Source organism: Amphiura filiformis, chromosome 4 (genome assembly GCF_039555335.1).
Source record: "Amphiura filiformis chromosome 4, Afil_fr2py, whole genome shotgun sequence".
NCBI lineage: Eukaryota > Metazoa > Echinodermata > Ophiuroidea > Amphilepidida > Amphiuridae > Amphiura > Amphiura filiformis.
In genome coordinates this window covers 43,331,781-43,350,375 of record NC_092631.1, presented here as the reverse complement: position 1 = coordinate 43,350,375, position 18,595 = coordinate 43,331,781, and positions in this window count along the sequence as shown.

The window sequence follows — 18,595 nt, the reverse complement described above, 5'->3', positions numbered from 1 at the left end:
TCAGCAGCCTTGATTTAGTGGGGATAAACACCTCAATGACCCTTGTAGGTCAACCAGATTCTGAATTATTGTCATTTCATCTGGCTAATATGATGATTTATGGTTGCTACGGGCGCCCATCTTGGATTCCAGGTGTCCTAGACCTCAGACATCCATGAAACCGCCTTAATTCAATCAGACAGCCTTGGTTTAGTGGGGATAGACACCTCAAAGACCCTTGTAGGCCAGGCAGATTCCAAATTATTGTCATTTCACCAGGCTAATGGTTGCTATGGCTGGCCATCTTGGATTTCATATGTCCCAGACGTCAGACATCCATGAAACCCCCTTCATTCACTCAGCCAGCCTTGATTTAGTGGGGTTAGACACCTCAATGACCCTTGTTGGTCAGGTAGATTCCGAATTATTGTCATTTCATCTGACTAATATGATGATTTATGGTTGCTATGGCTGGCCATCTTGGATTTCATATGTCCCAGACGTCAGACATCCATGAAACCCCCTTTATTCACTCAGCCAGCCTTGATTTAGTGGGGTTAGACACCTCAATGACCCTTGTAGGTCAGGTAGAGTCCGAATTATTGTCATTTCATCCGGCTAATATGATTATTATGGTTGTTACGGTGGTCATCTTGGATTTCAGGTATCCTGGACCTCAGACATCCATGAAACCCCCTTCATTCAATCAGACAGCCTTGATTTGGTGGGGATAGACACCTCAATCACCCCTCTAGGTCAAGTAGTTTCAAAGTTATTGTCATTTTACCCAGCTAACAATTTTACGTTGTTACAACGTTGTCTAAAAGTTATATAAAGTCGTACAAACGTAATATATGGACGTTGTAAGTACGTAAATCTGTGAACTCGTATTCGTGTCGTGAAAACGTTATTTCCGAACGTTAATGTAACGTCATTATGACGTTGTTTTGACGTCAAGTTGTGAAAGTCGAAACAACGTCACTATGACGTTATATCAACGTCCGAAAATCACAACACGAATACGAGTTCACAAATTAACGTAATTACGACGTCCGTAGATTACGTTGTATCGGGGTCAGACCATGACATTTACACGACGTTGTAATAACGTACTTTATACGTCGAAACAACGTCATAAATTTGCGTACTAACGACGTCCGTAGATGACGTTGTATCTGGGTCAGTTCATGACTTTTAAACCACGGTTTAACCACGTGCTTTATACGTCGAGACAACGTGATTTTACTGTCTTAAAAGACATTATATTAACATCCGGCAACAATGATGCTCAATCCCACAAAGGGAGAGCGTATGAAAATTTAAAGTTTAGAACTTCAGGAATAGAAGTCGAGTTGAATTTGAGTTTCACGCCTAAAGGCGATCGTCAACTGACACGATAAGAAGATTTTTGCTGGACAACAAACTCCTTGGAATGGAAGAATTTACATTCTGTGATGTCAATATCTAAACTATTTTTCAGATACGTATTTGTGTAACGTTTTCTGAACGTATTATTCAAACGTTGTCAACTGGTCTGGTCAAACGTTGTCACCTGGTCTGGTCAAACATTGCATCAACGTCGAAACAACGTCATTACAACGTCATAATGATGTTATATCAACGTCCAAAAATCAACGTCGAAAATAACGTTGTCACTACACGAATACGAGTTCACAGATTTACGTATTAACAACGTAAATGACAACCTAAGTCCAACGTCCGCGAATGTCGTGAAAACGTATTGTGTTAGCTGGGTACCTGCTTCATAAGTACATTTTGGCGGCCATTTACAGAGTTTGACCGGGTTTGGAATTTTCCACCTAGTAGAATGTAGAAGACCTATGCATACCCTTCTCGAATCAACTTTCAAACTTTCCTCTTTGAAAAATGTATACGGGTCTATAATAAAAGAAAGAAATCAGGCATGAGAAGGAAACGTTGCATATCTGATACCGGAAACTATAATTAAAGACAGAAATAAAAACAATTTATCGCGTCTGATGTCACTGTCAATTACGATCCTTGATTGGTTTACACAGGTTAATCAGCGCGTAAAAGGAAGACCGATCTATTTGGTGCTGATCAGAGAAAATCAATAGCAGCAAATGGCGAAAAATTACGTACTTTTACAAGGCAAAAAGCAGCTTTTCTAGGCATTGTGGACATGGTGCTTTCGGTTAAGGAAGTTTCCTACTATAAAGAAACATTGAATTCTTTCATTTCTGATGTAATTTTATCCAGTTTTTTTCAATTCAATAATTTGCCCACGGTCGACAAAATTTAAAGAAAGAAAATTACATTGATTTCTTTTTAAACTATTTGTGTCGACCGTTAGCGTTATACTTATTATAAATAAATTTGCACGACTAACAACGGCCCTCCTACAGTGTAGTGGTTTAGTTAATGCTTTGTGATCACGAGATCTAGAGTTCGAGTCCCATTATCGCCGTTTTTTTACTTAACAAATCTGCACCTTATCCCTTTTTTTAAATCTCAGATGACACCTACGTCGGTTCACATTTTAACAAAAATATGATCAATAAAGAAATGAGTATAGATTTTAATTAGGGTGTATGGTTCAAGGATTGATAGCAGTTATCCATGCTTGACCAATGCATGCATGGATAGCCCTTGTGAAATGGACATTGGATAGCTCTTATCCATCCTAGTGCTGACCAGCATGGATAATCGCTATCCAAGCCTACACCTTACTGGTGTATGGCTCAATGATTGGATAGCAGTTATCCATGTTTGACCAATGCATGTATAGCCCTAGTGAAATGGACATTGGATAGCTCTTATCCATCCTAGTGCTGACCAGCATGGATAATTGCTATCCAAGTCTTGAGCCATACACCTTAGAACATTGAATTCTTTCATTTCGGATGTAATTTTATCCAGTTTTTTTTATAAACTTCAAAGAAATTCACTTTGTTTGGCAATACACATACGCACAAACATCTCCAGTACATTTTACTAGTAATGTTTAAACGCCCAAAACGCATTGCGCATTATACGCATACTATTCAAAATGCGATACGTGTGCGAACACAGTACGCGTATATGACAAACAAGTGTGCTTACGCACAAACATGCGTAGTACATAATTAGCTTTCGTTATAAAAGGTCAGCAGACCTTGCTCGTCCTTCAACATGTTTGAGGGGAGTATGCCGATTTAATTTGCTTACGTAAGGTATCCTTTCAAAGCAAACACTATGAACCACAAGAGCCTCGTCCAATGGCACAGTCCAATAACCTCAATTACATAATCATAGTGCAAAATTTGACCTCAAGTTGCAGAGTATGAGTTTTTGTACCCACATCTTCAAAGGTCATTCAATGAATGTACACATGTATTGGGGTATAAGAACTTCCCCTGATAGATGAGAATGTTGTGGATCTTAATGAAATGAACTGGGAATTGTTTCATTGTAAAAGTTCTAATGTTGTCCTCGAGAGAGACAGTTATATATGCTTTGCTATGCATCTGTGTGTTAAAACAGGCTACCATTGCAAAATATTATGAAGCGAGAAAAACGTGCGTCTGGTTGTACATAACACGCGGGCAAGACAGGCAAAACAATAATGTAACATTAATGTTTCACATTCCTTCCCCTCCATATCAATGTTTAAGCAAACACTTGACTAAACGTCATTTAATTTGAAGGTTACTACTTGTTTATAATGAATGCAAATGAAGTGCTCAAACCTAAACATTTTTCTAACACCCCATCCTCTCCCTCCCTTCCCCACCAATCAATGTTGGGTTCTATTAGCCAATACCAATTAACATGATCCAAGGGGTCGAACATGAATTATTCATAACGAGCTATAACGGATCGATAACTGGCCTCACTTTCTAGCTTGTAAACCAGCGGAATTTTTTATAGGTTTTGCGTTGCTAATAGAACAACCGTGAATTTAGTGTCACCCCTTTGGTTATATGCTTCGCTATGCATCTGTGTGTTAAAACAGGCTCACTTTGTAAACTATTATGAAGCGAGAAAAACGCATGTCTGGTTGTACATAACACTTGAGCAAGACAGGCTCTATAATAATGTAACATTAATGTTTCACATTCCTTTACTCCCCCCCCCCATCAATGTTTAAGCAAACACTTGACTAAGCGTCATTTCATTTGAAAGTTATTACTTGTTTATTAAGAATGCAAATGAAGTGCTAAAACCTTAACATTTTGCTAACACCCCATCCCTTCCCCTCCCCCTCCAATCAATGTTGGGTTCTACTAGGCTCCCGTGACCAAACAAATTAGGATTCAAAGTTGCAGAGTCCGAACACGGAGGCTGATCATAAGACCCAGATCAACATTGTTACGGGGGAAGGGGGGGGGGGGGAAGATCGAATACGGTTCATGGTCCTCAAGTATCCCAAGACTAATTTCTGTACCTTGCGTTTTGTTTACAATTTCATATGCGATGGTAATGACATTTGAAAAATAAATAAAAAACTTGACGGTGATTCGAACAAGGGATCTCTAGATTATTATCATCATCATCATCATCATCATCATCATCGTCGCCGTCGTCGTCGTAGTCATCATCATCATCATCATCATTATCACCACCATCATCATCACCATAATCATCATCATTACCATTGTCAAAGGAATACATTTCTTAAATCACATTTTTAAAGTTCGAGCCTGGTTTCCACCAAAAATATCAACTACCAGATAAGGCTCAAATGAAAATAAAGTGGACTCTATGTATAGTCAATTTCGAAAACATATCTTGTTATTAATTTAACTCATAACAAATCAAAAGTGGAAACACGAGTACGTTTAACCCTAGAACTACTTAGCCATATTTTGTATTTGGTACCAATGTATAGCTATGAGTCTCGTCTATCCAATGATACAAAAAGTAGTACAAATATTCCCCACATAATATCGCTGTGACGTCCTAATGTGAGCACCGGGTAAGGTGCTGGGGTAAAAATTGTATCACTTCATAGAACGTACAGGATGGATCTACGATTAGTTAAAGTCGTTTGGGCGTAAAATACGCGTGTTGTTTTTATGGCGGATGAAAAACCTTAGGGGTGGTACAACCCCCTACGTAGTTCTAAGATGAATCACTTTCCTTAATTGCGTTATAATGATTATTATGTTTCATATTATGGCCACCAAGATCTTCAAATACCCTGGTTTAAAGAATATTTTGAATAATTTGGGTATCTAGGGGGTTTGGGGTGTATATAATTATGTTAATTATGTAAAATCAATATAAAATTTGCAATTTTGACCACCACTTGATTTTTTTAGCATAGGGCAGCCATTTAAGATTCCATCATCTAAATGACTTGGTCATGTACACTATAAGGGCCTATGTGTCACAAACATATACCTAGACACCAATATCGCTACCATCGGCCTAAGGATATCTTTCCAGCAATTGTTTACTAAAATTCACTATTTTAGCCTTCATTTTGAATTTTGGACCATAGGGCAATTTTTTTTATTTTGTAAACTAGCTGAATGACTTTGTCATGTCCCCAAACATAAAACTGGACACCAAAATCACCACCATTGGCCTGAGAATGCCGTTCAAATGATATAGACTAATATTCGACATTTTGACCGTCATTTTGAATTTTGGGGACATAGGGCAGCCATTTTGGATTTTTATAAACAATATAAATGACTGTATCATGTCCGCAAACATATACCTACACCCAAATCACGACCATCGGCCCGAGAGTGCCGTTCAAAAAAGTTAGAATAATTTTCGGCATTTTGGCAGCCATTTTGAATTTGTCTGTATAAGGCAGTCATTTTGGATTTTGATAAACTATTAAAATAACTTTTTCATGTCCACAGACATATTCACAGACACTCAAATCACCACCATTGGCCTGAAAAGCCGTTCAAATAAGTTTGGTTAAAATTCACCATTTTGGCCGCCATTTTGAATTTTGGAACATAAGGAAGCCAATTTACCATCTGAAACTCGCGACTCAACATCTCTGGCCAAGTTTTAAAAATCTCTCAAGACCTATTATTTTAAAGCAATGATTGTCTAATGCTATTTCGTCATGTTTTATAACTTGCTCTCTGATTTTGCATACTGCATTGGATGTCCTGCCGCCTTGTTCGTATTTTGCCTTTGTTCTTTTCTGGTGTTTCCCCGTGCAGTATTGATTTTCTGCATGTTCAGTTTGTTTCTGAGTGTTCACTATGTTTTTTGCACTTTTTTTGTTACTCTTGTCTTCATGCGCCCTTTGCCTTGTGCATTTCCACGTGCAATTTGCTTAGTGTACACTTAGTGCATATACTTTGTATTTTTCGCTTTGATTGTATGTTTGATTGCTATTGTTATGACTCTATTATGATGTTATATAAGCTATATTTAGTTCTTCATGCTTCTGTAGTGTATTTAACATGTTTAAGATGTATCTCATTTTCAACGATTTTACTCTGCATATTGCATTTGTTATGTTCCTGTTCCATGCTCGCTCTCATGCCTTGTGCAATATGCTTGGTGCTGTCATGGTTGTTTTGTTGTAAGTTTGATGCCCATTTTGACGTACGTTTTATACTTATGATATTAGTTTTGTGTGCTATGCAGTTCCATGGTTTGGTATTTCACTTTGTATGTTGCATATCTTAGTCTAATCTTGATATTTGCTCTCGAGTTTCCTTGTGAAATTGTGCATGTGTAATATGATTTGTGTATTTATTTTGTTGTTTTTGTAATATGATACATTTGTACTACTATTTATACTAATTAATACATGTTATATCTTGTTAATACAACATGTTCGTCATACCATGCATTTTTCAGACTTCACCTTGTTTATTGCATTTGTTTTTTGTTTCTCGTCTTTGCTCTCGTGTGCCTTGTGCAGATTTTCAAGTGCAATGTGCCTGGTGTTGCATTAATTTTATCGCATTGTTCGTTTGGTAGGCCATATGTCATGTATGTTGCTTTTTGACTTTTACTCAATATATTGCATTTGTCGGTCTTGTTCTCGCTCTCCAATGCTTCATGCATTTCCCTCTTGCAATATATTTTGTTTCAGGTCTTTTATTTGATTGATTTATTGTGTATCTTTTGCTGATTCTGGTATTTATATATATATATATATATTTGATATATATATATTTGCCTTCTAAAATATTGTTTTTATGTCTTTTAATCCTAAAAATCTTGTACATTTATATCTTTGTTTTATTGCTGTAAAGCGCTTTGTGATCGCTTTATGTATTGCGCTATATAAAATAAAATATTATTATTATTATTATTATTATTTTGGATTTCGTAAACTGTCCAAATGACTTTCTCATGTCCATAAACATATATTTAGACACCAACATCACCACCATTGGCCTTAGAATACATGTTTTTAGTAATTTTGACCCCCATTTTAGGGGCACCCCCCGCCCCGGAAAAAGCATTTTGGGCACATTTTTTAATTAAAGTGGATTACGGGAGCGTGTTCTACCCAAAATTTCAGTCTAGAAACCGTATCAAACATAAAGTGAACAATATTCCCATCCGTGCGTGAATGAGAGCCCGACTATATGGGTCAGTGCCTAACCCGAATAACAATGGGCTATTCCAGTTGAAATCCACACTACCCATGTGGAAGATTTTGAAAATATTTTCCACAGTGGGAGTATGTTATTGGTCAGGGATAATCATTTCGAAACACATACTCCCCCTGTGCTATGGCTTTACCTATATCTTCCTCAGTGGAGTGAGTATTTCAAATAGAAGTTACCCAATTGTCTAATCTATTCAAAACTTATACTCCCTCTATGGAAGACTTCCACCAACTCTTCCACAGGGGTAGTAGGAATTTTAAATGGAATAGCCCAATACGCGTATGTCCCCGTAAAAAAAGCATTTGTCTATGTCTTCTGGTACGCCAACGACAGAAAGGAAATAGAGGGCTATTAGTAGAGAGGCCACTATTTGGCTACATAGGGTTCCGTGCAACATTTTTAGACAACGGTTCCAGCCCGGTTTGAATTATTCTTTAGCGTCTCCTCAATTCGTTTAACCCGGCTTGCATTTCTGAAAGGTGACGTGAGCTGAGATATTTTGGTTAAAGAATTTTTTTTTTACTTTTGCTATTTTGAACCCACATATGTCAAATCAAAAAGTAGCCACAACTTCAAACTAAAATCGACTGCATATGTAATCAAGAGTAATAGAGGACATATGAATATTTTATATCTATGAACATATTCCATGATACCAAATTGAGGCGAAATTTGGGTTAGAACATGCATTTTTCATGATTTTTACCAAAAATGCCCGTTTTTACGCTATTTTTTTCAAAGAGTGAAAATGTATTCATTTGACAAAAATGTATACCAATGTATTGAGCTGGATTTTTGAAAAAGTTCTGAGTGACTTATTTCTGTGACCCATAGTTTTTGATTTATACCTTCCAGGCCATTTCAGCCTGAAATACATATTATTTGGAGTTTTTCACTTTTATGCATGTTAATACATAGGCCAATATGTCGCTGCAATCGGGAACGTTTCCATCTTCCTATAAAATTGCGCGTGTGACACCATTGATTAAGAAGGTTGGCAAAGATCCGGAAGATCTCAGCAATTATAGGCCAATATCCAACCTGAAATTTCTCTCTAAGGTGGTTGAGCGTGCAGTAGTGACACAGGTGCAAGACTTTATGCAGGAAAACGGTCTCTATGGAAAGTTGCAATCCGCGTATAGGAAGTGCCATTCTACTGAAACTGCATTACTCCGTGTGCACAACGACATTCTTCGTGCACTGGACAATCATAGAAACGTTGTGCTTGTTCTGCTTGATCTCTCGGCCGCCTTCGACACTGTTGACCATCACATCCTTCTGAGGCGGCTGAGGGATCGCTATGGCATCCGCGATAGTGTGCTACAGTGGTTTGAAAGCTACCTATCTGATCGCAAGCAATATGTTGCTGTAGGTGATAGTTCCTCTGCCAATCACGTCCTTCACTGTGGTGTTCCTCAGGGGTCAGTGAGCGGCCCTTTTGACTTCACCATATATTCTGCTCCGTTAGAGGATGTTATTGTCGGTGATGATAATGTTGACGCGATGTTCTACGCTGATGACAGTCAGATGTATGTTGACTTTACCCTGGAAGAAATGCCTGGCCAGTTGAGTAGGCTAGAAAATTGCGCTCGCAATGTAAAATCCTGGACAACGTGCAATAATCTTCTGTTGAATGACACCAAAACAGAAATTGTTCATATGTCGTCGCGCTTTGTGAAAGATACGCCATCGATTTCATCTCTTACCATAGGCCAGTCTGGAGTTAGCATCGTCAAGGAAGCCAGAAATCTTGGTGTCGCAATGGACAATCACATGACTCTTACAACTCACGTTAAAAATGTATGCCGCTCTGCTTGCCATGCCATCCACAAGATTGGCATGATTCGGAAGTATATCGACAGATCAACAGCCGAACGCCTTGTTCATGCCTTTGTGACCTCGCGTCTGGATGCCAACAACAGCCTTCTCTACGGACTTCCTGCTTCAACTCTCGCAAAACATCAACGTGTTCAAAACTGTGCTATCCGCCTTGTTACCTGTGCCAAGAAAGACTGCAACATCACCTCTCTTCGTCGTGAGCTTCACTGGCTTCCAATCAAGGATCGTATCGTCTTCAAACTTCTTCTCCTCACTTATAAGTCTCTCCATGGTATGGCACCATCTTACATCTCTGATCTCATCAAAGTTCATGTTCCCCAACGCACTCTTCGGTCAAACTCAAAACTTCTTCTTAATGTGCCGCCCAGTCGCGAGGTTTCGACGGCCTACTACGGTGAAAGGGCATTCTCCGTCGCCGCGCCAACTTTGTGGAACAAGCTGCCTGCACGCATCCAGAAAGCGGGCAGTCTCGCCATCTTCAAGAGACTTTTAAAGACTTATTTGTTTGACAATCCGTTGTAAATATTTTTGCTGCTTTTGTGTATAAATTTCTGGTTTTTAATTGGTAGTTTTTAAGATGTACTTTTAAGGTTGTAATTGTAAGTTTTATCTTTTGTAAAGCGCCCAGAGGCCTTTTGGTGTTGGGCGCTATATAAGTGCGTTGTTGTTGTTGTTGTTGTTATAACAGGAAGGCCGCAATAACAAGTCCTATGCTTTAATATTTAGAGAGACCACAGAGTAATTTTGAAGTTTTTATCCAACATTTTTGGACAAAGCTTCTCTCTCTCTGTGTCAGGTGGCGCTGTGTAGCGCTGCTGCAGTCTTCACACGAGTACGCATCTCACTCGATCTGATGCCAAGTGCGTTGCCACCTAGCATTCCTTGGTTAGAAACTAGCTTCACGTCTGCCTCCCATAGCCCTTTGCAAAATCTGTTTTTCTGACAGGGGCGTAGCAAGTGGGGGGACAGGGTGGACGAAGTCCATGGGCCCTGAGGGTTCAGGGGCCCGAAGCAAAAGAGCCTGAAATAAGCGATGATTAAGGAGATGCTGAAAGGCAGGGCCGAATTTACCTTGGTCAGGCCAAAATTTGGAGGCCCAAACTCACCGTTATTTTTTTAGGAAGGCATGTGCACTCAAGAGGCCAAGTCTGGATTACAAATTGGGGGCCTACTATAAGATCGACAGTGCAGAGGCATTGCATATTAGAGGGAGATAAGCCTATTTTGTTCCGATCTTACTAGGACATTTGCGCGCGAAATACATTTTAATTTCAGACCATTTTAGCCTAAAATGAAGCCTAACTTTTCAATGTAAAGGCTAGTATGATATTGCCATATTTTGGTCCAAAACATACTGTTGTCGGGCTAAGAAGAATATGCAGAGGGCAATTTTAGGGGTCCCTCTATCCCAATGGTAAATCCGGCCCTGCTAAAAGGGCCCTGCACTGTATCTTGTCCATGGGCCCCGAGGTTCTTGCTACGCCCCTGATGGCTTAAGTACTTCAGCTTTCTCTTAGTCTACTGTAGTAGACCAGTTTAATTTATCATTCCCTAAATTAATCTCTCTGAACTGGAAAACTCATCATTCCTGTTCTGATTCAACAGCTCAGATATCCATGAGAAAACTGGTCTACTGCATTTCGAATATACAATGAAATATGCACTCTATAGTGGGTATGATGTTACCTCATTAAAAATGCAGTCTTGGCTGTTTATGCATATATCCTGTGTTTTTACCAATTAAGCTGTTTGAATAGCCGTCCAGCGCGTATTATTTGCACAAGGTCCAATGTATACGCTTAACGTCGCGCACGTATATGCGATGGTTAAGCTGTCAAATGAAATCTGAATAAAAGTTTACCTGACCTAGATAGAGCTACCCCACGTGGGTTGGGTTCAGTGAACACAGTGGGTTAGGATAATGCATAAACATGTATGCTTGCCTATCTGTTATTGGTTAAGATTTACCTCCCACATTGATTTTTACTTCATTAACATTCATCTCAGATTCGAGATGAAAGAGGCTGAGTCTATGTGTTAAGATATGGTGGGGCACACATGTCATATCCAACTACCGCAGTCCTTTTTTCTCTGGGCAGGGCAGTCACTGGAGATGTGATGTGTTTCGTCATAGATTTTAAATGGTTTCATGCATGGAAACGTATGAATTGTTTATCAAAAAAAAGGAATGCAGCGCAGTCTAGCTTTCTCTCCATTATGCCACTTCTGATGGTTAGACTTGTACCAATCTTGTAGAGGATCCAGGAATTTGTTCTCCTGTCCTTCCATGTCACTTGTAGAAGCCTCCTGTAATACCACATCTCCAAAGCATCTACTCTTTTCCTATCATTCTTGGTCATAGCCCAAGACTCGCATCCATAAGTGGCAATGGAAAACACAGTTGCACAAAGTAGGCGTACCTTGAGGTCAATGGATAGGTCTCTGCTTTTCCAAATGCTTGACATGCCCTGCACAGTTGTCCTTGCAATAGCCAGTCTTCTCTTAATTTCAGTTGTGCTGTCACCACTGTTTTTAATCATTGAACCCAGATATTCAAATCGCTTCACTTTCTCAATCTGCTGTCCATCTATCACAAACTCATCACTTTTCCGATATCTGTCTACAGCCATTATTTTTGTTTGTCTTCTATATGTGTTCAGGAGAAGGTGTTTTTCTTCGATTGCCTCTTTGATGTGCTTCAAAAGATCAATCAGCTCTACTCTGCTGCTACAAATAAGAGTGGTATCATCGGAGTACCTCAGGTTAGTAATTCTTGTACCGCCAAACTTCACTCCACCTTAAACCCCTCCAAAGCTGTTCTCATTATATCTTCCGAGTAGATGTTTTAGGTTTGGTGATGACACACAGCCCTGTCGTAAGCCTCTTCAAATCTTGAACCAATCTGTGTCCCCACTACTTGCCGACGCGCAAACACACTGTTTATTATATACAACATATTGCTTATCATTTGGTGCAGTATGGCTGTCAATCAAATAACAATACAAACTCATGTAATGTTTAATCTTAGAAATATTACAAATATTTTTTTTACTACGATTATTTATCTAAACCTGGTTATCTTGATTAGCTGAAGATCTGATGAGATTCTTTTGATGGTCTCGGTTCTTGATCCAATATACTGCAATGTCCACGATCATGTCTACCCAAGGGAAACCCTCGATCTACTACAGTCTTAGTCCAAAATTCTGATGACTATGTTTTCACTATCCTAGCTGCACTAAAAACGAGCAATTCGGATTTCCAAAAATGGGGAAAATAAAATGTTATTCTAATGTTTACACATATAAAATCAGAGCTAACACTCCGAATTTTGATCCAGACAAATATGAGCACGTAAACTTGGAGTGGGTGTAAATTTGAATACAGGACGATGTAGAATAAGTAATATAATATCTATCTTTCATAATGTTCGCTATTATCTGGTACTTTAGAGAATCTTATGCAAGTATTGGATCAAACAGTTTCTTGTTTAATGTGTTTGACATATGCCACCAAATAAGTTCCATAATAGTTCCTCATATTGCATTGTGTCACTGTTAAGAACTCAAAAAAATAAACATGTTGTACATTGCTAGCCGTGCAGGCGGAGTCTGTTGTGATTTTCTTAAATTTAATCATGGTCGTACAAATACTGGTAACGTATGTTTCAGTAACTGATGTTTCATTTAAACTTCTAAAATTTCCAAATGTTCTGTTAATAATAGGAGTGCAACAACATTATTTCACTTTTATCAGGGTATCACGTGCTAATGTTTACTACCTACCAGGTATATATTCTACCGTTTGATTTTCAGAAAATTGGTAACGTAGGTTACTTTCCTTAACCATACGGTCGTAGATCATGGTACTTTGTCTTGCTTTTCTCTAAAATGGATACCCACATTGTGTTATCAGTCATGAATTTTATTTCTAAGCTATTAGTTTAACATTGTAAAGGCAAAACATGATACCTGAATTGATAAAAAGGTTATCAAGGGTTAGATAACATGTCAATGTAACGTAGGTTGCACGAAGTATTGTGGCAAATTTCAATTGTAAATAAATCATTTTTGCAATATAGGGATGGTGTTTTTCTTTTTTTCTTGTAGGAATACATTATAAAGTACATTTTAATACTATTTCAAGGCATATCCATTGTGTTCCTTTTAAGCACAATACACAAATATGTGAAGTTCTTGATTTGCGACATAGGGGTTTGACCACTCGGCCAACTTCGAAACATCGCTACTTCCAAAATAATACGATTTGAATGATCAAATTTTCAGATATTATAGCCTGTTATGTGTTAAAGATATTCCAAGATCATTTCCTTATATTACTATCCATATTGGTACAATATATTAAGTTGAATGGTTGTGACAGGATTTTCGCCGAATTACTATGTTGACCGTAAACTCCTCTCTTGGAGATCTCTTGAGCAAACATTCTGCTCCACTTGACAGACAGATAACACACTCTGTTAGTCCAGCAAAATACCACAGTTCGTTGATGGAGATATTTCGGTCTTTCTTTGAGTCAACAGCACAATATTGTGCACTATTATGGTAACGTTTTTCCCAATACCGGCTTACATGAATTTCACAGACTTCCGTCTTAGAACTGCATAGAGCTTTTGCTAATCAATTACTCTCCAGGTATTATTTCTAATTCTTTACTATTCTAGAATAATATAATGTCATATTAGTAATTCTTGAAATAGTGCATAAAATCACCACAGGCAAATCAGACTCATTACTCTGTATACATCAGTTCTAAATAACACATTACCTCAACACAAACCAATCACGATTATTCACATGACTACTGTAATAGCGCCACCATTAATACTACTGTGACCTTTATGACTTCTAGTATTAAATCTCCATTAAGCAAAGTATTATTGCATAGAGTTTCCAGAGTTGCCCATGTTCAGACCAATGAAGATAAATATCAAAACAAGTGAAAACTAAAATATCTGATGACAACATACATAACCTTTAATAATTATTATGGAATATTTTGGGGCACATATCATAAATCATAACTTGAAATTAGTCTTTGGGCTTGATTGTCACAGCATACGAAAAATACCCTAAAATACGTGGTTTTTTTTGACCAATTATTAAAATCTAAATTTTGTTGCCAGGAAACAGGTTCATTTGGCGAAGCAGGGTAATATTTCTTTTCATAAAAAAAAATAAGTGTTGTATTTTTTCTGGAATGGGGAGTAGGCCTTACCTGTCTGATTCTTGGTACATATGCAGTTTTCAAAACATTTGTATTTCCCGTCTCCATCTTCTCCGTTAGATCTGTCAAATAAATGTCCGTATATCGTAAATGCCCAGCTGATTTCCAAGAGTGCTTATGTTTCGGTTTCAGCTTGTTTTATTTACCCAAAATCATATAAAACAAAACATACGCTATTACCGTGGAGGGATGACCAAAAAAGAGCACAATGCTCGGACAAGGTTTGGCCACCCTTAAAGAATTTTATGAGAGGGCTACTAACTTAAATGCTACATGCAGAGACGAGAGACATTATGGAGCGACAAAACGACAATGTGTAAAACGAGACAGGACAACACAGGTGAGACAGACAAGTGTGTTTGCTATGGCGAGATAATAAAAAGAATGGTTTGACGAGATTCGAATCAAGAAAATATAGATTGGAAATCAACATGATCAATAAATAACACCCTAAGCAATCTAATTACAACTCATATTGTGATACAAGATAATCTTTATACAGGTTACTAAATCATTTAACGGTGTTACAGTTACGAATAATTATTGAGATTAATAACATTCCATCTTAATGGGCCTTGTCTTTATTGTTTTATTTGCAAGATCTGTTCTGAAGTTGTGAGGTCTATACAGTTCAGCTGACCTGGTCCATAAGAATGGAACGTATTATTTTCCTTAAAAAAATCAGTGAAAATATTTGGGAGTAAACCACTTTTTAACTTATAAATAAAGCACATATATATCTAATATAGATAATAGGTCTATTCAACTTTCGACCTCTGTGACCCACAATCATATAAATATTGTGTTGGAACACGTGGTCAATTGCACTCATTGTTTTCATTCCCAGTCACGTAAATTTTGATGGATGTTTTTCAAGTAATGTTCTACGCGTAGCCTCAACCCTCCTGTAAGCCATATCCCTCCTATTCCCCCACCAATTAATGTTGCAGAGTTCAAAACGGAGCCTGATGATTTTCTGGCGAAAGCTAAATTTGGTTTTTGTCTCATAACTCTTCAGAATGTCGCATGGGCTTCATATTGCACACGATTTGGGAGTAGATGATAGCCTTTTCAATCATAATAAAATTGATGATAAAAGAATTGGTAAATTTAGGTACTGGTCACTGGAAACTCCCCCTATGCTAACTTACACACATTTCGCGATTAGCGCTCTAAACTGCATGATACTGAGTCAAATTTCATTTTGTCTGAGAACAAAGAAAAAAGAAGGACGAACATTGGCAAAAACTTATAGAATGACAAAAAATTATATGATGAAGGATATTGTAAGATAATAGTAAAAAAAGAAAGAAAAAGAAAACTAAACATATTCAGGTCAAACCCGCGTTTCACTGCGCCTGTGCCATACGCCTTAATTTAACCGCTCGGCCATAGAGCCGTGTTACCCTAACATGCTTAAAATATCATGCTATTCAAGATGCGTTTAAATAGTATTCTTAAACACTTGAGAACGTTCCTGCAATCTTATTGGTTCTTACCCAGCTTTACCCGTGTGATATGACACGATATCACACGGGTCAGCGCGTGTGCGTCAACGCGATACGTGTACTCGCTATTTGGACCAACCGGAGGCGCACAGCAACAACGAGACTGATCGATTTTAAGCCCTAGGTAATTCCTTGCAAAATGTAGATTTAATTTGATTAAAATGTGTATGATATTTTTATTTGAATTGATGTGTTTAAGAATGAGAATAAAGGCATTGTTTGTAGCCGCTTGCGTGCATCTATCGTCTCATATAACACGGGCGACATCATTATTTTTGGCGTAAAACAACTCGGCTTTTACGAGTATTTTTTTTTTATCTTTAGCTGAAAATATTTTTATAAAAATTTTAATCCCTCCTCTTAATTTATTATACAATATGTACATATGCGCAATTAATATAGCACATAAACCATTAAGGCCTAATATTTATGTGTACAAAACACTGTATTAAATCTATGGTAACTGACCGCTATCCAAATATTCATTGATTTCCTCCATATGTTGTGATATGATAGCAAATCATGTTTCTGACATGTGTGCTAAATTGCATTAAGATCGATGGCGTAACTGCAGAGTTATTGTCCAAAACCAAAATCAAGATCGATAAGTTAAGTCGAATAAGACGTATAATTAATGAAATATTTGGGCAAAAAATTTGATATTTTCTCTTTAAATCACACTATTTTGTGGTAATAGAATAGAAATAAAGGGTGCAGCATTATCCTTTACACGAAAATAATGTGTCCGAGGCAGTAAAAACGTAAATAATGGGTGAGGCGCAGCCGAACCCATTATTTAAACGTTTTTACTGCCGAGGACACATTATTTGCGTGTAAAGGATAATGCTGCACCCTTTATTTCTATTCTATTACCACAAAATAGTGTGATTTAAAGAGAAAATATCAAATTTTTTGCCCAAATAATTCAAGTTGTTTACCTCAAGGTGGAGCGCATACGCGTAGCCAAAGCGTATGCACATTCCAATAACACAACCTAACATTCCATTAGCAGGTATGCACATACAATAACACACCCCTGACATTCCATTCTCCCCTACATAAGCAGGTGTGATGTGCGCTCTGCTGTGCGCTGTGATGATAGAAGAACATAAAGTTCGTTGCCCTTGACACTTTATCGCTAATTAATGGTCTGTCACGTGACGCGTTTCAACAAATCACAGTGCGCGATTTTGAATAATGGGTCGTGGGGGTAATAGAATACCTTATACGTAGCCTCAAACATTTTAAAACATAGCAATTTGGATAGTTATAAAGTTGAAAATCTTTTTGGAAAATCATTCACTATCTCCTTGAAGCAAAGGACAAGAACACTGAAAGAAGTAAGGGCATGGTAGTGATACCCTATGTCCAAGGCGTGTCCGAAAGACTGCAACGTGTGTTTAAAAAGCATAACATCCAGACAGCGATGAGACCACACAATACGCTGAAACAAAACCTTGTACACCCCAAAGACAATATAGAAGCCATCAAAACTTGCGATTGTGTTTATGAAATACCATGCAAAAGTTGCAAGAAGTCGTACATTGGGGAAACCGGCAGACCTTTCGGGGTAAGACTGAAAGAACATTTAAAAGAATCTGAAAAGTTAACAGAGAGGAAATTCACACGCGCTGTTCGAAAGGAGTCGGTCGATGAAATTAACAAGTCCGCCATCACAGACCATGTTTCGCAACAAAACCATGTTATTGATTGGGACGGAGCCAAAGTAATCGACAAAGACTCATGTAAGCAAACCAGATGGATTAGAGAAGCAAAAACGGGGGGCCAACGTTATCAACCGCGATGAAGGGACATACTCACTCAATCATGTATATGACCAGCTATTGCAAAGAACTACACCCTCTGGAGATGAGAGTAGGAGTGTTGCTGGTTCATCACAATACTGATGAAGTCTTCCGTAGGAAGATGAAACGTCTAAAAACGTGAGTAATCAAGTGGATTTGTAAAGCATAATTTACCAATAATCATTCACTATCTTTTATATTTGCTATGACACTAAGGGCACCGTCAAGCAAACATCATACGGATATGTGGGATGCAAATTCATCAATGTTATCTGCCGTAGATAGCAAAATAATGCAACGACATCTACCAACCTATGTCCATTGTTTTGCCAAACTTCTCCGTCCAAACCAGTAATTCCCGACCCTACGAAAGTATACCTCAAAGAATTCAAGCAAAGTCAAACAAAAAGAAGTCATTAAAGACCCCCCCCCAAAGAAAGGAAACCAAAAAAAAAAAAGCAAAGAAAACACTAAAAAGAAATAAAAGAAGATAAAACGAACAATCAAACTAAAAAGAAAACCATGAATTAAAAAAGAAGTAATAAAAAGTGCACATGTCACTTGCTGGTCAATATGTTTCAAGTTCCAAGGCAAATTGCACATTAAAAGACACACATGCGCAATGTATAAGACACATAAATCAATTTTA